The 19,834-nt window shown below is 35.9% G+C and overlaps 1 protein-coding gene across 1 annotated transcript in view; it reads left to right on the plus strand.

Moving 5' to 3' along the window:
* The window catches only part of CFAP91 (cilia and flagella associated protein 91), a 60,499-nt gene extending 51,395 nt beyond the window's left edge, over positions 1 to 9,104 (plus strand). The window contains exon 18 of the mRNA XM_012780565.3: positions 824 to 9,104. The gene's annotated coding sequence lies outside the window, so the exon portion shown is untranslated. The remainder of the gene's footprint in view (positions 1 to 823) is intronic.
* Positions 9,105 to 19,834: the final 10,730 nt, after the last annotated feature.

Consider the following 19,834-nt stretch of genomic DNA (forward strand, 5'->3'; position numbering starts at 1 on the left):
TTTATAATCCTCCCAGACCGGATGCAGTTTACCAATCAGGGGTCATTTTTACCTTAAGTAGTTAAAATTGCTTAGTAACATAGTTGATACACACTCCCTTATCAGGTTACTAGGAAGACAAACCTAGAGAGTCCATTGAAACTAAAATTCTCATGAGAAGTGGAAACGGAGTGAACTTTGCCTGTACCTTCTGCCTTAACCCTTCCATGGGAGAGGCACATCTTTTGCTATTTTGCCTCAAGGGTGTGCTAACTTTCAGATTAGGGGAAAGTATCAAGGCTAGGGAGAAAGTTTAGCTTAGCATTCAGGAGGTTTGGGTCTTAGCCAGCTCTGCTACTAACTGTATGATCTTATACAACTAATTTCCCTTCACTTGAGGTTTGTCCATGAACATGTTACTGAAAGACCTTCTGTAGGGGAATCTATTGTCACCTTAAGTCTCAATCAAAGGGGATTATGGAAGGAGGGTTAAGGTGAGGGGGAAGTTAATTAAGACAGCAGAGAGTAAACTGGCAAATTGATTCTTAAATATCAAGCTGTGGCTGTAAATTACAGTAGAAAAGCTTTTGTCTTTAATTAATAATGAAATATAATAACTTCTAATATATATAATCCATGTATGGGTATATATATATTTCTTATTTTATTTTTTGAGACAGTGTCTTGCTCTTTTGCTTAGGCAAGAGAGCAGTGGTGTTATCCTAGTTCACAGCAACCTCAAACCTCTGGGCTCAAGTGATCCTCCTCCCTCAGCCTCCTGAGTAGCTGGGACTACAGGCACAGGCCACCACACCTGGCTAAATTTTTTTTTTTTTTCTTGTAGAGACGGGATCTTACTGTGTTGCTTAGGCTGGTCTTGAACTCCTGGCCTCAAGTGATCGTGCTGCTTCGGCCTCCCAAAGTGTTAAGATTATAGGCATGAGCCTCCATACCCGGCCTTAAGCCATGTATTTACCTATAATGTTATATATTATCTATAAAATATAAATTCAAAGACCAAAGTATTTTGCCTTATTATTATGATAAAAGTAAGCCTCAGGGTTGGGGTAGTCATTTTTCTGATATGCAAATTTAATAAGATTAATAATTTACACAATTTGAATTGAATAAATCTGCATTTACTTCTGATTATGATGCCTGCTCTATCCATGGTGACCAGTGAAATCAAGCTAGAGGAGTACAAAAATCATCTTCTATTTTATACTTAGTGAAAATAAAGTACATTTCATTGAAACCTATGTAAAGCATATATGATAATTATAAAATCTAGTTACAAAAAAAAAATCCAGTTGTTAGGCTAACTGCAGACACTCAGCAAAAGTGATAAACCAATAAATTAAATGGTTGGAAAGTGATGCTTAGTTGCCCCCAAAGTATGTCCTCCCTCTTTCTTCTTGCAGAAGAAAGGAAGGAAGGACAAATGTAAGATTACTTAATAATGTGTAGGGAAAGGGGCAGCTGGCATGGTCTACTGACTTAAAAATATATGTATTTTCAATCAGCTTGAAGGCACAAAGAGCTAATAAAATAGTGAAGAATTTCTGGGCCAAAATCTAGGAGAAGACAAAAATTCAGAGAGTTGGGTCTGGCATTTGGAGTCATTTTTCTCCTGGGTGAATATGTCAATTCTAGAAAATGTGGCCAGAAGGCTGAGCAATGCTTTTAAAAGTTTCACAAAACTAGGGGGACAAAAAACTGGAGAAAAGCTTGAGGCCCTGATAAACCCCCTCAATTTGGGTATGGACTCTAAAGGGTGTGCCCTAGTAGTAAGGGTGAACTGGAAGTGAATTATCACTGGCATGTACTACAGTTTAGCTTCTAATCATCTGAATGATCTAAAAAAAATCTCAATCCCAGAAATTGAATTAAGGTAATCTTTCATTCCTATTGCCTCAAAGAACCTGTCAGAAATAAAACTTATTGCTCCTTAGAGAAAAGTTAATGTCATTCTAGACCTCACTTTATTTTCACAAGAAGCAATTTTCATATACAATTCCTAGAACACAATCAGGAATATTCAGGTACATGAGGAGACATGACGACTTGAACAAGCAGCAGCAGAAACAACATATGACAGAAATAGAATTAAAGGGATCTAAAATATTGAAATTATTAGACATAGACTTTAAAATAACTGTGTTTACTATTATGGACTTCTTCACAATGGTGAGAAAACTGAATTTCTATTGTTTAATCCATCCAGTCTATGGTAATTTATTATGGCAACCCCAACTAACTAAGACAGATTTTGGCCCCTGGAGTGGGGTGCTACTGGAACAAACACCTAAACAAGTGGGAATGGCTTTGGAACTGGGTAATGGGTAGAGGCTGGAAGAGTTTTGAGGTGCATGCTATACATATGAACATTAAGGGTGATTCTGGTAAGGTCTCAGTTAGTCATGTGGAATATGTTATTAGAAACTGAAGGGAAGGTAAACCTTGTTATAAAGTGGCAGAGAATTTGACTGAAGTGTGTTCTACTGTTTCGTGGAAGATAGAACTTGCAAGCAATAAAATTGGGTATTTACCTGAGGATATTTCTAAGCAAAGTATTGAAGGAGTAACTTGGTTCCTCCTGACTGCTTATAACAAAATGCAAAAGGAAAGAGATAAATTGAGGAAGGAATTGTTAAGCAAAAAGAAACCAGAATTTGAAGATTTGGAAAATTCTCAGCCTATTCATGTCGTAAAAAACGAGAAAGCTTGTTCTGGTAAAACACAAAGGGTGTGATGAACAGATAGTGTTTATGGGATTATATGAACAGAAACACTGCCAATTTTAACTGAAGGAGACAAAGATGGGATGAAATCAGGAAAGGCTATTGAACTTCTTGAATTTGACAGGATAGGACAATAGAGCTATTCAGCTGCAAATGTGCGCTATTCTTCAAGAAGAGGGAAAAATGACCCCAGAAGAGATTCAGAGACCATCAGGGCCATCACCTCAGTTTCAGCAGACAATCTCCACCCAGATCCTTGAAGGCAGGACCACCTAGTAGACTCAGGCCTAGCAGAGCCATGGGGGCAGGATCCTTACCTAGAGTGATACAGTAGGACATCACAGGGACAGGGACAGGGACACCCTATAGAGCTGTGGGGATGATGCTGCCACCCCAGTGGGCCTCGAAGGCAGGACACTGAGCCAGAGAGGATTATTCTCAAGCTTTGAGATCCAGTGGAATTTGCCTTCCTAGGTTTTGGACTTGTTTGGGACCCATCACCCTTTCTTCCTTCTATTTTCTCCCTTTTGGAATGGGAATATCTTTCCTATGCCTGTCTCCCACGATTGTATTTTGGAAACACATAACTTATTTGGTTTTGTATGTTCACAGCTGGAGAATTTTGCCATAGGATTAATTGTACCTTGGGTCTAGCTCACCCATATCTCATTTAGATAATATTTAAATAAGACTTTGGACTTTATTTTTTTTTATTTCAAAATTTTACAAGGTTATAAATGTTTAGTTTACATATATTGCGTTTGCACTGCCCAAGTCAGAGCTACAAGCTTATGAGATGTTGTTTCTTGACCTGTGTAATATTTACACAGATGAGTGGTTTATGTTAATTTATTAGGCTTAACACTGTTTTTATGTTTGCTTTATGTGTTGTATTCCACAATTAAATGTTAGTAATATGAACACATATGAAAGTATAAAACTCACTAGTAAAAATAAGTACACAAAGTCCGAAGTCTCTAATACTGTAATAATGATGTATAAATCATTTATATCTTTAGTATTATTGTTAAAAATATAGCCACAATAATTTGTTACATGATATAAAAAAGGTGTAAGTTGTCAAATTGAAAACAAAATGTTGGGGAGGGTTGATAAAAGTGTAGTTTTTGCCTACAATCAAAGTTAAGTTATCAGTTTAAAATATATATGTTATAAGATGTTTTATATAATTCGTATGGTAACCACAAAGCAAAAATGAAAGGTGAAAAGTAGGAAATCAAAGCATTTAACTAGAGAAAATTACCTAATCACAAAGAGATACAACAAAAAAAAAGAAGAAAGGAACAAAGACCTATAAAATAACCAGAAAACAATTAATAAAATGGCAGTGGTAAGTCTTTATCTGTCAATAATTACCTTGAATGTGAAGAGTAGCTGAATGGATTAAAAACAAAAACAAAAAGATTCGACTGTAACCTGCCCCCTCACTTCACATTTAAGGACACACATAGACTGAAAGTAAAGGGATAAAAAAAGATATTCCATGCAAATGGAAACCAAAAGTGAGCAGGGGTAGGTATACTTATATCAGATAAAATGTTAAGTAAAAAACTGTAAAATGAGACAAAGATGTCATTATATAGTGAGAAAGGGGTCAGTTCATCAAGAGGATGTAACAACAAATATATATGCACCTAACATTGTAGTACTTAATATACAAAGCAAATGTTTACAGATATGAAAGGGGAGATAGACTATAATACTATAATAGTTGGGAACTTCAATACCCTACTTTCAGGAATGGACAGAGCATACAGACAGAAAATCAATAAGGAAACATCAGACTTAAACTAAACGTTAGATCAAATGGACTTAGCAAACATACACAGAACATTCCATCCAACAGCAGCAAAACACACATCCTTCTTAAGTGCACAAATAACATTGGGATAGAACACTCTGGAATAGAACACATGTTAAGCCACAAACTTAAGAAGATTGAAATCATATCAAGTATTTTTTCTAACCACAGTGGTAAATCAGTAGCAGGAGGTATTTTGGAAAATTCACAATTACATGAAAATTAACCAATATGATCCTGAACAACCAATGAATGAGTCCAAGAAGAAATGAAAATGAAAATTAAAAAATACCTTGAGGCAAATGAAAATATAAACACCACACACCAATACTTATGGCATGTAGCAAAAGCAATTCTAAGAGGGAAGTTTATAGCAACAAATGCTTACATCAAAAAAGAAGAAAGATTTCAAACAAACAACCTAACATTACACTTCAAGAAACTAAAAAAAGAAGAACAAACTAAGCCTCAAGTCAGTATTAATAGAAGGAAAGAAATAACAAAGATCAGAGCAGAAATAAGTGAAATAGAGACTAGAAAAACAATAGAAAATATCAACAAAACTAAAAATTGTTTGTTTGAAAAGATAAACAAAATTGACAAACCTTTAGCTAACCTAAGAAAAAAACCCAAGAAGACTCAAATAAAATCAGAAATGAAAGAGGAGACATTACAACTGATACCACAGAAATGCAAAGTATCATGAGACTACTATACACAATTACATGCCAACAAATTGGATCATCTAGAAGAAATGAATAAATTCCTGGACACATAGAACCTACCAAGACTGAATTGTAAAGAAATAGAAAATCTGAACAAACCAATAATGAGTAAGGAGATTGAATCAGTAATAAAAAGTTTCTCATCAAAGAAAAGCACAGAACCTGATGGCTTTACTGCTGAATTCTACCAAACATTTATAGAACAAATACCAATCATCAATCTCTTACAGGAAACTGAAGAAGGAGGAATACTTCCAAACTCATTTCACAAGGTCAGCATTACTTTTATTTTAAAGCCAGAAAAGGACACTGTAAGAAAAGAAAATCACAGGCCAATATCCCTGATGAACATAGATGCAAAAATTCTCCACAAAATAGTAGCAAACCAAATTCAATGACACATTAAAAGAATCATTCACCATGATCAAGTGAAATTTATCCCAGGAATACAAGAGTGATTTAAAATACATAAATCTATAAAAACAATATACCATATTAACAGAATGAAGGACAAAAACCATATTATCATCTCAGTAGATGCAGAAAAAGCATTTGACAAAATTCAACATCATTTTATGACAAAAAAACCCCCTCTTAACAAATTAGGTATGGAATAAACATGCTGCAACACAATAAAAGCCACATATGACAAACCCACAGTTAACATCATAGTCAATGGTGAAAAGTTGAAAGCTTTTTCTCTAAGATCAGGAACAAGATGAAGATGTCCATTCTCATCACTTCTATTCAACATAGTACTGGACATCCAAATTGGAAAGAAAGACGTTAAATTGTCTTTGTAGATGACATGATCTTATATATAGAAAACCTAAAGACTCCAAGAAAAACTGTTAGAATAAAGTCACAAGATACAAAATCAAAATACAAAAATCAGTAGCATTTCTATACACTAATGATAAACTATCCAGAAAAGTAATCATGAAAACAATCCCATTCAGAATAGCTAAAAAATAAAATAAAATGATTAGGAAAAATTTAACCAATTTCACCTCTGTAGAAGAGATGAAAAACCTGTACATTGAAAACTATAAAATAATGATGGAAAACATTGAAGAAGACACAAATAAATGGAAAGATAAATCCTGTGTCCATTGATTAGAAGAATTAATATTGTTAAAATGTACATACTGCCCAAAGCAATCTACAGATTTAATACAATTCTTATCAAAATTCCAAAAACATTTTTTCACAGAAATAGAAAAAAAAATCCTAAAATTGATGTGGAACCACAAAAGACCCAGAGTAGCCAAAGCAATCTTGAGCAAAAAGAACAAAGCTGTGGAAGCATCACATTACCTGACTTCAAAATCTTCTACAAAGCTATAGTAATCAAAATAGCACAGTACTGGCATAAAAACAGACACATGGACCAATGGAACAGAATAGAGAGCTCAGAAATAAACCCATACATTTTTGGTCAGTTGATTTTCAACAAAGGTGAGAAAGAATACACAATGGGAAAAGGACAGTGTTCAATAAATGGTGCTAGAAAAACTGGATATCTACATGTAGAAGAATGAAATTAGACTCTTATCTTACACCACATATAAAAATCAACTCAAAATGGATTAAATGCATAAACATAAGACCTGATATTAATATTATAAAAACTGCTATAAGAAAACATAAGGGAAAAGCTCCTGAATTGGTTTGGGCAATGCTTTTTTATTTTTTATTATTTATTTTTTTTTTTTGTAGCTAACCCATTATCAGCAATAGTCAATGCTTTTTTAGATATGACCCCAAAAGCATAGGCAGAAGTAAAAATAGACAAATGAGATTATGTCAAACTAAAAAGTTTCAGCACAGCAAAAGAAACAACACAGTGAAGAGATAGCCTACAGAATGGGAGAAAACATTTGCAAACCACACATCTGATAATAGGTTAATATTAAAAATAAAAAAGGAACTCAAACAACTGAATAGCAAGAAAACAAATAGCCCAATTCAAAAATGCGCAAATGACCTGAATAGATATTTCTTATAAGAAGACGTAGGAATGGCCAACAAGTATATGAAAAAAATGCTCAATATCACTAATCATTAGAGAAATGCAAATTAAAGCTACAATAATCACTTCATACTGTTAAATTAGAATGGCTATTATCAAAAAGATGAAAGATAAGTGTTGGCAAGGATATAGAGAAAAAGGAAACCTTGTACACTGTTAGTAGGAATGTAAATTAGTACAGCCACTATGGAAAACAGTATGGAGGTTCTTCAAAAAACTAAAAATAGAACTACCATATGATCCAGCAGTCAACTAGGCATATATACAAAGGAAATTAAATCAGTATGTTGAAGAGATATTTGCATGTTCACTACAGCATTATTCACAACAGCCAAAATATGAACTCAACCTGTATCCATCAACAAATGAGTAGATAATGAAAATGTGATATATATTCACAACTGAATGCTATTCAGCCTTAAAAAAGAAGGAAATCCTATCATTTGTGACAACATGGTTGAACTGGGAAGACATTATGCTAGGTAAAATAAGTAAGGCACAGAAATACCAGCTTAATGCCAGGCATAATGCATATGCATACATATATATGGTATCACTTATATGTGGAATTAAAAAAAAAAACAGTTAAATTCTATAGAAGTAGAGGATAGAATGGTGGTTACCAGGGGCTGGTGGGGTGGGGTGGTTGGAGAGATGTTGGTCAAAGTATACAAAATTTCAGTTAGACAGGAGGTTATAAATTCAAGAGGTCTATTGTACAACAAGGTGACTATAGCTAATAACAATGTATTGCATTTTGAAAATTGCTAAGAGAAGATTTTAAGTGTTCATACCACAAAAAATGACAAGTATGTGAAGTAGTACAAATGTTAATTAGCTCAATTGAGCCATTCCACAATGTGTATATATTTCAAACCATCCTGTTGTATATGACAAATATATAATCTTTCTTTGTCAATTAAAACAATTTTAAAAATAGTAAAGTGTGTGTTACAGTAAGTCAAAGTGAAATGGAAAGATAATCAGAAACAGTGACTTTATGACCTCCAAGTCTACACATCAACTTTTCACAAACAAATGCTCCACAAAAAATGGCTCTTCAGGACATTCATAATCATGACATTTGTAAGATCTGCTCCTGATACTTGCATGACCTAGTCAAAGATATAAATTGAAGCTTCATATCAAATGAAAATATTATATTTAAAAGTTATAAATCAAGCTAACATATTAGATGAAATATATTGTACCCACCTACTTTGACAAACATACTTTAAGATGATAAAATTGAAACGTGGGTAAGCAGCAATAGTCTTTTATGATTGAAAGATGGCAAAAGTCAAATATGAGTAATTTAATTATTATGGTACATGTCTGGGTGTTCTGTTGATAGTCCAATGATGTTTGGGTAATAAAGTAAGGGCATAAGTTTTAAAAAGTTAGAAATATATATGCACATATACAAACACATATATATGTGCATTATGCTTGCAATATACACAGAATATTTCTGAAAAGATCGAAAGAAATTGGTAAGTAGTCATTGCCAGGCATGCAAACCGGGCACTGAGGGGACAGAGACTTACCTTCCTCACGTTGATATCATTATGCAGTTTGGATTTTTTATGATGTCTCATATTAAGTTTTCAGTGATAACCCAGTTAACATAAAGCTTTTTTTTAAGTGCTAGAATTTGGAAAAAGACACTGTGAGGTAAGATGCATCAGGTCCACAGGGCTCATCAGTGACAAGGCTGTGTGATGTCTGGGGCTGTCTTACTTCGAAGCCAGGGCTCCATGTCATTGCACCACAGTAATTTTTTTGGCATATTGATCTGGTAGTGAATATTTCTAAAAGATGACATAATCATAAACATTTGTATGTTGTTTTTTTTTTTTACAGATTGCAATTTTTTTTTTTTAAAAAAAGAAGCCATACAAAGCGTCATAAAGAATTCCAGTAGGCTGTGCTTCTCCCACAGTGTGCTGCTCTCATGGGCTTGTTGATGTGCGATTCATGAGAAGAGAGATTTATTTTCCTTAAGCACTCAATAATTTAAAATGATTATCAGTAATAATAATCAAATGAAAGAGTTTTATTCTCTTTGGTATTTTCTAGATGCGCTGCTTCAAAAGAAATTCTCTTAAGTCTCATTTCAACATTTTGTTAACTATAAGGGTATGCTGGCTTGTTGAATCAAACAAAAAGAAATGTTACTGAATGTTTCCTAAGTATTTTTGGTTTGCTCTTTATAGGACATTGGGATTATCTGCTAAGGCAGATACCCCATAACTCAGCATTTTATCTCCTAGATATATATCCCACATGAGTATGTGCACCAACAGGCATGACAAGAATGTTCATTGTAGTACTATTCATGATGGTCCCATATATATCCCATTTTATCTCTTAGATATATCCCACACGAGTATGTGCACCAACAGGCATGACAAGAATGTTCATCGTAGTACTATTCATGATGGTCCCCAAACTGGAAGCCCAAACATCATCTCCATTGGAATGGAAAAATAAACTCTGGTCTCTTCATACAATGGCCCATCAACCCACCTTTGAACTTTAGACCTAAGAAGTGTATTCACACAACACGCTTAGAGAGGGTACTGTTGGAGGGCAGTGTGCTCATCCTGTATGTTGACAAGCACCAGAGTTGAATGGATCCCTCCTTATTCAAAGATTGGCAAATAGGGCTGGGCGTGGTGGCTCACGGCTGTAATCCTAGCACTCTGGAAAGCTGAGGTGGGCGGATTGCTCGAGGTCAGGACTTCAAAACCAGCCTGAGCAAGAGCGAGACCCCATCTCTACTATAAATAGAAGGAAATTAATTGGCCAAATTATATATATAGAAAAAATTAGCCAGGCATGGTGGCGCATGCCTGTAGTCTCAGCTACTCGGGAGGCTGAGGCAGTAGGATTGCTTGAGCCCAGGAGTTTGAGGTTGCTGTGAGCTAGGCTGATGCCACGGCACTCACTCTAGCCTGGGCAACAAAGCGAGACTCTGTCTCAAAGAAAAAAAAAAAAGATTGGCAAATAGGAAAAACAATAAATGAACAAAAGCATCAACAAGAAAATCAACATGGAGCCCATGTAAAGAATTTACACAGGAAAATGTATGTTAAAACAGAACCAAAGCCTAGCTTAGAAAATATCTTACTATAAGAAACAAGAAAAGGTTCAGAAATATTTGCTTGGTGTTTTTACGAGGAGGCAAAAAGAAAGGATCCATCAGGGACTGAAGTGGGGAACAATAAGAACAGACAAGGCCAAAAAACAGATACACAGATGCAAGCTGAAAAGAAAAGAAAGCTGACCAAGATGGGAAAAAAATGTAAGAAGATGAAAAATACAATGACAAAATTTATATGTTTATTTAGATGCAGTTTAAAAGAGCAGAAATATCCCAGCAGAGAATAAAATTGGTGATGTTGGTGATAAATTTATTAAGTCACCCAGTATGGGATGGGAAGGAAAGGGCCTAAGATGAAAAAAAACAAAGAGGTTAGCCCTGGATGACCAATTCTACAGCAGTAGGAATTCCTGAAGAAGAACAAATAAAATAGAAACAATAATCAAAGTTTAATAGAAAATTTTCTGAGGTGAAAAAATGCCTGATCATACAAATTTGAAATGATTTACCTTGTCCTAGACCAGGATTGGGACAATGTTTTCCCCTAAAAGATCACTGACAGACAGAAAATTACTGCCCTAGTAAGAAAGCACTTAAATTTTGTCTTGAAATTCAAAAATTTATTTATTTATTTATTTTTCTGGTGGCTTGTCTCTAATTAAAAAATTCAAAAATTTAAAGTAGCGTTTGCTGGTCTGAGAGCAGTGCTGTTTACAACCAATTGATCACAACCAGTTACAGATTCCTTTGTTCCTTCTCCACTCCCACTGTTTCACTTGACCTCAAAAAATAAAAAAGTAAAGTAACTTTTAAGCAAAGGCATATATAATGAAACTTAGAATATATTGTAAAAATATTTATTCTGCGTAGTCTTTTAAAACTGTGTTTTCTTTTAGACAGTCAAGGCAAAAAGGAAAATGTAAGTTGTTATAGAATTCTTATTGACTAATTGAAATTTACCAGAAGAGGAAAACTTTTTCCTGGTATTGATAACCCTCTACTTATAATGGCTTGAGTTAAAACACCCCAACTTTTATGAATAAAACATCTATACTGATGAGAAAATCTCATGTTTAAAGCCATGTGATCATGGTGACAGGAGTCATGTAGTGAATTGGGGCTAGGTTAGTACAATCAATAGCAATACAAAATCACGATGAACTTATTTCTGAGGCAGAAAATTTTGTTTGCATGGATGCATAATCAGATACAGTGAATTCATGTGCCTTTTAACAAAGGCATTACCTCTCTTCAAAATGCTTAAGAATAATCAAGGTAAAATCTAAGGGAAAAGTGCAGTGTGAGTAAAGGATCTCTTTGGGATGAGAAACTGTTAGCACAAAATTATTGGAGATTCCAAATTCCTCAAGTACAGAATTCCCAGATAAAAGTTGAATTAGAGTCTGAGTGTATGTCAGTTCAGGGGAGCTCCCACTAACTCTCATCCCCCTACTCAATTCTAGACCATGGTTCCTACTTAGGGGTAGAGTTGTATCTACAAAGAAGAACTTGGAGTATTTTTATGCAGCAAGCTGGACAGTGTATTACAGACTCTGTTACCGCAAGAATGCAGAGTGCTGGCGAGCACTTGAGTGACAGTGAGTGGCCTCCAACTCTGCTTACCCCTTGTGGAACAAAAGCCAGCTGGAACCCCAGCAGTATAGTAGCATGGAAGTTAAGTGCATAGGCTCTCGCCCCAGACTGTCTGGGTTGAAATCCCAGTCCAATTTCAGTGTGTCAGACAAGTTATTTAATTTTACTAAGCCTTAGCTGCATCGTGTCTAAAATGGCACAACCATAGAATGTACATCGTGGGGTTTGTGTGAGGATGTAATGAATCGATTTATATAAAAGGCTTAGAACAGCCCCTGGCATATGGTAAGTACCCAATAAACACCAATTAGCTATTTTTACTGCCACTAAGGGATAGACAGCAAAAGAAAGATGGGTGGACATGTTTCCTGCTTTTAAGGGAAAATAACCTCATCTATCACTATGTAGAAAGTGGCCCAGTGAATGTCAGCCTCTAACCAATCAGATGAGTTTCTCCACCTCATTTGGGGAAGAGGAAGAGGTAAAGAGAACATGGATGTGCTATCATCTGCCTCTTCCCGATCCCTGCCAGCAGGTAAGACAGAGGAATGGGTACCCCATGTTCTGTAGAAACTTGAAGGGTTGAAAATAAGGATTTCCTCTCTACCAGACATCAGAGTGGTAAAAGAACCCATAAGTATTGTGTGGAATTTCCCAGAAAACTGAACTAAAATTGAAGGAGATATCTGTTAATATAGGTGTCAAATGTTGACGAAACTGGAAGTGAGGGCTACAGTGGTTCTCAGCTGTGGCTGCTAAAACTGCCTGAGTGCTTAAAACAAATGGTTCTTGGGCCTCACCCAAGACCAATTAAGATAGAATCTTCAGAAGTGGAGCACAGTTAGGGGACTTTTAAAAAAGCTTCCCAAGTAATTTAATATGCATTCAAAGTTTAGAATAGATGAAGCATTTCCCAAGGAAATTATTCCTTCCCAAGCATTTACCATAAAGAGTCTTACCATGGAAGACATGTCTTCAGTCCAAGTTCTAATGATCTTTTCTCTTTAAAGCCTAAAGAATTCCAAGGCAAAAACAAAAACAAACAAACAAAAAAACCACTGGAAACACAGGAAACACTGATACTGGGCACAATTGTAACACCTTGTACCTCCCCTGCCATACCACATGTGGTCTGCATAATGACCTCGCTCCCTGACTGGCCTGTTGTGTGGCAGGGCAGGAGCTCTGCCTCCTGGGTTCATTTGCTTTTATTTCTAGTGACTGACCCAGTCTCTGGCACATACCAGTGCCTCAATAAGTATTTACTGAATGAAATTCCACATACTTAATGTTTGTAAAAGCAAACAGTTGTGTGGTTTTAGAGAACATTTATGAAGTCTTAGCATTTCATGGTATGAGTTTCAAGAGCAAAATTCTAATTTATAACATTCATTTCTAATACATAAATGTTTAACTTTTTGTGATTCAACTTGTGAATGTTATCAAGGAAACAAGTAAGTCATAAAGGGAGGAGAGGCTTTCTGTATTACATCCTAAAAGGAATTTATCCCATTTACCCTCACACAATTGACATTCAACAACTTAAGAAACTTCCAACAGAAGTTCTAGGGAAGATGCAAAAATGTTCTTCTCATTGTTTATTTTTAATAAAGGTTAAAGACATTAAATTGAAACATAACTACCGTGTTTCCCCGAAAATAAGACCTACCCATAAAATAAGCCCTAGCAAGATTTCTAAACATTTGCGCAATATAAGCCCTACCCCGAAAATAAGACCTAGTGATGGCCGTGGCTACACAGCGCATCTGCACAACCCATGCATTTCGTCTCGGAGCGGTAAAGAAAACGAACGGCCCTTCTCATCTGCCCCATCATGACAGCTACTATCCCAGAGGTGACTGGAAAGGTGTGGGCAGCCCCACCAACAAGGTCAGCTTCCCCTGTCAGGTCCCAGCCATCCTGTGCTGCAAGCTGAGGCTTTTGAGGGGAAAATAACACACCCTCTGAAAATAACCTCCAGGGTGTCTTCTTGAGGAAAAATATAAGACCCTGTCTTATTTTCGGGGAAACATGGTGTATAATCAGCTTCGAATTATGGCAGAAGGAAGAAGACAATTCTTCTACACTAAAAAGAGCATACAACCAGACAAAATTGACAAAAATACCCATTTTAAGGAGCTAGAAATCTATCAGAGATGGACAACAAATTGTAAACCTTCTAGAGATTAAGGTAGGAACAGCAGAGGTCTGCTGCTTTCCACACAACTTCTACCCAGCTCAGGCAGCAAGAATGGTAGTTTTTCAGTGTGGAGTTGGTCAAAAACCCAGTGGCTTGACCATCAGAGGGGGAAGATTTGATTCATGTTGAGGAGGTGGTGTGTAACCTTATGCTTTTACATACCAAAAGTAGCAAACTTGATTAGAAATAAACAGGGAAAGCCCGCAGCTTTGTTAGCCCAAGGATGTAGTCCTAATCGGGGTCAGCAGCCAACCAACCAAAAATTTAATGGGGAGATCCTGAAAGGTTGAGACAAGTTCTCTACATAGCCCCAGCCAACTGGAAATACTAATTAACCCAGAAAAGGGAAGGAAAGAGAAACAGAAGACCAAAACCAAGTGGGGACAAGTAGAAAATAAACAGCACAATGGTATACTTAAACTCAACTTTAACATGCCTTAAATATTAGTGAACTAAACACTCCATATAAAAGGCACAGAATTGTGAAAATGGCTTTGAAGAAAAGCAAAACCCAACTATGTGATTTACAAGAGACACCTTTAAAAAAACAGAAAGAATGAAATTAAATGATAGAAAAAGATATACTAGGAAAAGAAAACTAGAGTGGCTCCATTTATACAGCTGGCAAAGAAAACTCAAAGGCAAGGAGTATCACCAGAGATAAAAGTAGGATACTTCCTATGGGTAAAAGGAAAACTCAATAGTCTTAACCATTTTTTTGTACCTAATAACTGAACTTCAAAATTCATCAAGCAAAACTGACAAAAATAAAGAAATGAACAAACGTAAAATCACAGTTGGATATCTAACACATTTCTCTCAATAGTTTATAGAACAATTAGACAAGAAATTGGTAATAGAATAGAAGACCTGAACAATACTGTACAGCACCTTGACCAAATCCTAATCAGAATACTATACCCAACCACTACAAGATACATATTCTTTTCAAGTATGCATAGAACATTTACCAAGGTAGGCCATATTCTGGGCCATAAAACAAGTCTCCACAAATTTCAAAAGATTGAAATCTTATGGAATATATTGTATGACCACAGAAATAATTAAAAATCAGGAACAAAAAATATTGTTAGAGGCCAGGTATGGTGGCTCACACCTGTAATCCTAGAACTCTGGGAGGCCGAGGTGGGAGGATGGCTTGAGCTCAGGAGTTCAAGATCAGCCTGAGCAAGAGCAAGACCTCATCTCTACTAAAAAAATAGAAAGAAATTAGCTGGACAACTAAAAAAGATATAGAAAAAAAATTAGCCAGACATGGTAGCTCATGCCTGTAGTCCCAGCTACTTAGGAGGCTGAGGCAGGAGGATCGCTTGAGCCCGGGAGTTTGAGGTTGCTGTGAGCTAGGCTGACACCATGGCACTCTAGCCCGGGCAACAGAGTGAGACTCTGATTAAAACTATGGTGCTCAAATGGTGGTAGTGTTCACCAGGGATTCAGGGGGCCTGGGGATAGACCCACATCTTAGGGGTGAGCATTGTGAAGGGGAAGAGCATACCTCTAACCCTTCCTAGGGAGAGGCAAAGATATAAAATGTAACCAAAATGTCACAAAAAACCAAAAACATTTATCGGGTGTCGGGCAGGTAGGAGGGGGGATGGGGGATGGGTGTCTACTTACATAATGAGTGCAATGCGCACCATCTGGAGGATGCACTCGCTAGAAGCTCTGACTCAGTGGGGGGGGGGAGGGGTGGCAAGGGCAATATATGTAACCTTAACAATATTTGTACCCATAATATTTTCACCATAATGTGATAAAATAATAAAAAAAAGTGAAGGGGAAAAAAGAAAGGGAATCACTACAGTGTAAGAGAGAATGCCACTACAGACCCTGCCAGCTTTTGAAAACTTCATGATAATAAATATGATAGCTTATGTGAAATCGGCAACATCCTTGAAAAACAGAATTTACCAAAACAGACACAAGGATAAGTAGAAAATCTGAATATCCCTATATCTACTAAGTAAATTAAACTGGTTATCAAAAATATTCCCATAAAGAAATCTCTATCCCCAGATGGTTTCAGTGGTGAATTGTACCAAACATTTAAGGAAGAGATAATACCAAAATTACACATACTGTTTCAGAAAATACAGAGTAAACACTTCTCATCACGTTTCAAGAGGCTGGTATAATCATATCATCTGACAGAGATAAATAAGGTTACGGATCTGTATGTCTCATGATTATGGATACAAAATTCATTAACAAAATGTGACTAAATCAAATTCAGAATTACCAAAAAAAAGGATGGGGGGGGAACATTACATCAGGACCACATGGATTTATTCCAAAGATACAAGATTGGTATAACATTAAAAATATCAGTGTAATTTACCATATTAATAGAAAAAAGATAAAAATCATTATGCTCTTCTAATTGAAGAAAAAGTGTAATAAAATTCCATACTCATTCATGATTAGAAATTCTAAAAATATGTGATTAAAAAAAAGACTGAAATAAAATCAGAAATGAAAAAGGAAACATTAGAACTGATACCACAGAAATAAAAAAGATCATCAAAGACTTATGAACAACTATATATTCACAAACTAGAAAACCTAGAGAAAATGGATAAATTCCTGGAAAAAATAGAACCTTTCAAGTGTGAATCAGGATGAAATAACCTGAATAGACCCATAATGAGCAGCAAGATTGAATCTATAATAAACAAACAAAAGCCCAGGACCAGATGGATTCATAGCCAAATTCTACCAAACATACAAATAAGAACTAATACCAATCCTCCTGAAACTATTCCAAAAAGTTAATTCTTCCTAACTCGTTTTATGAGGCTAGTGTCATCCTGATACCAAAACCATACAAAGACACAACAAAAAAACCATAAACCAGTATCCCTGATGAACATAAACTAAAAAAATCCTCAATAAAACACTAGCAAACTGAATCTAACAGCACATCAGAAAGCTAATACATCATGATCAAGTGGATTTTATACCAGGGATGCAAGCATGGTTCAGCATATGCAAATAAATAAATATGATAAACCACATAAATGGAATCAAGGACAAAAACCATATGATCGTCTCAATAGATGCAGAAAAAGCATTTGAAAAAATTCAGCATCCCTTCATGATAAAAACCCTCAGCAAACTAGGCATAGAAGAAACATACCTCAAAATAATAAAGTACCCATATTTCAAACCCACAGCTTACATCATCCTAAGTAGGGAAAAGTTGAAATCATTTCCTTTAAGAACTAGAACAAGATAAGGATGCCCACTTTCACTTCTTTTCAACATTGTACTGGCAGTTTGAGCCAGTGCAATCAGGCAAGAGAAAGAAATAAAAGGCATACGAATTGGAAAAGATGAAGCCAAATCATCCCTGTTTGCTGATGAGATTATTTTATATCTAGAAAAACCTAAAGACTCCACCAAAAAACTCTTAGGTTTGATAAATGAATTCAGTAAAGTTGCAGGGTACAAAATCACATACAAAAATCAGTGGCATTTTTATACAACAATAATGATCTACCTGAGGAAGAAATCAATAAGGCAATCCCATTTACAATAGATACAAAAAAATATACCTAGGAATAAATTTAACTAAGGAAGTAAAAGATCTATATATGGAAAACTGCAAAGCACTGATGAAAGAAACTAAAATGACACAAACAAATGGTAAAACATCCCATGCTTATGGTTCAGAAGAATTAATATTGTTAAAATGATCATACTGCCCCAAACAATCTATAGATTCAATGTAATTCCTATCAAAATATCAATGTCATTTTTCACAAAATTAGAAAAACAATCTTGAAATTTATGTGGAACCAAAAAAGAGCCTAAATAGCCAAAGCAATCCTAAGCAAAAAGAACAAAGCTGGGGGCATCACATTACCTTACTTCAAATTAAATGATAAGGCTGTAGCAACCCAAACAGCATTGTAGTGGTATAAAAATAGACATATAGCTCAAATAAACAGAATAGAGAACCAAGAAATAAAGCCACATATTTATAGCCAACTGATCTTTGACAAAGCCAACAAGAACATACATTGGAGAAAGGATACCTTTTTAGTAAATTGTGCTGGGAAAATTGGATTGTCATATGAATTTCAAAAGAGTTCTGGATGCAGATAATGATAATGGTTGTAGAAAAATGTTTATGTCTGTGTGTGCTGGGGAATTTATAAAGGAACATGCGTGCCAGGACAGAAGTCATGTTCAGGAAAAACCTGAAAAGACCCTAATCACTGGCTGATCCCTAGCCTCAGTGTAAGTAGGAAGTGAATGCTCATGGAGAATTTTATTTTATTTTAAATTAAAAATGTAATATATCTTTTCTATGAATTTGTATCACTAGGATAATACTAAATCAATATAGTTTCCAGCAACTTTGTTATTTTGTTTTTCATAGACACACTTAAACCTCATGGGTTTTTATTTTTTTTAATTTTTTTTTTAATTTTTTTTTTTTTCTTTTGGAGACAAGGTCTCTCTTTGCTGCCCAGGCTAGAGTGAGTGCCGTGGCATCAGCCTAGCTTACAGCAACCGCAAACTCCTGGGCTCAAGCAATCCTTCTGCCTCAGCCTCCCGAGTAGCTGGAACTACAGGCATGTGCCACCATGCCTGGCTAATTTTTTTATATATATTAGTTGGCCAATTAATTTCTTTCTATTTATAGTAGAGAGGGTGTCTTGCTCTTGCTCAGGCTGACCTCAAGCAATCCGCCTGCCTCGGCCTCCCAGAGTGCTAGAATTACAGGTATGAGCCACCACACCCAGCCTTAATTTTTTTAATGGCCAAGCTAAGTGTTAAAGGACTGCCTCAGAACAGAGTAAATTCACAAAGACTAAGAGAGGTGGGATTTTTGCTTGTTTTGATTTACTTAGCTCCTGGCATTCAAGGAAATCTCTACCAAAACACTGGGTGAATACAAGCCAAGCATTCAACAATCAAGATAAGTACTAAGGAAGGGGGAGAATCTGACTTAATACATTATATTATTTGAATGTCCAATTTTTTTTTTTTTTTGAGACACAGTCTCGCTTTGTTGCCCAGGCTAGAGTGAGTGCCTTGGCGTCAGCCTCACTCACAGCAACCTCAAACTCCTGGGCTCAAGCGATCCTCCTGTCTCAGCCTCCTGAGTAGCTGGGATTACAGGCATGCGCCACCATGCCCAGCTAATTTTTTCTATATATATTAGTTGGCCAATTATTTTCTTTCTATTTATAGTAGAGACGGGGTCTCGCTCTTGCTCAGGCTGGTTTTGAACTCCTGACCTCGAGCAATCCGCCCACCTCGGCCTCCCAGAGTGCTAGGATTACAGGCGTGAGCCACCGTGCCCGGCCTGAATGTCTAATTTTTAAAAAATCATAAGGCATACAAAGAAACAGGAAAGTCTGATCCATTCAAAGGAAAAAAAATTGACAGAACTATCCACAAGAAAGCCCAGACATTGGAATTATTAGAAAAAGGCTATAAAACAACTGTTTTAAATATATTCAAAGAACTAAAGGAAACCATGGACATGAACTAAAGGACACCAGGAAAATGATGTATGAACAACATGAGGAGACAGAAATTATAAAAAGGAGACAGAAATTATGGAGGTGAGAAGTATGATAACTGAAATGAAAAATTCACTA

The sequence above is a fragment of the Microcebus murinus genome, chromosome 1, assembly GCF_040939455.1.
Source record: "Microcebus murinus isolate Inina chromosome 1, M.murinus_Inina_mat1.0, whole genome shotgun sequence".
NCBI classification, from domain to species: Eukaryota; Metazoa; Chordata; class Mammalia; order Primates; family Cheirogaleidae; genus Microcebus; species Microcebus murinus.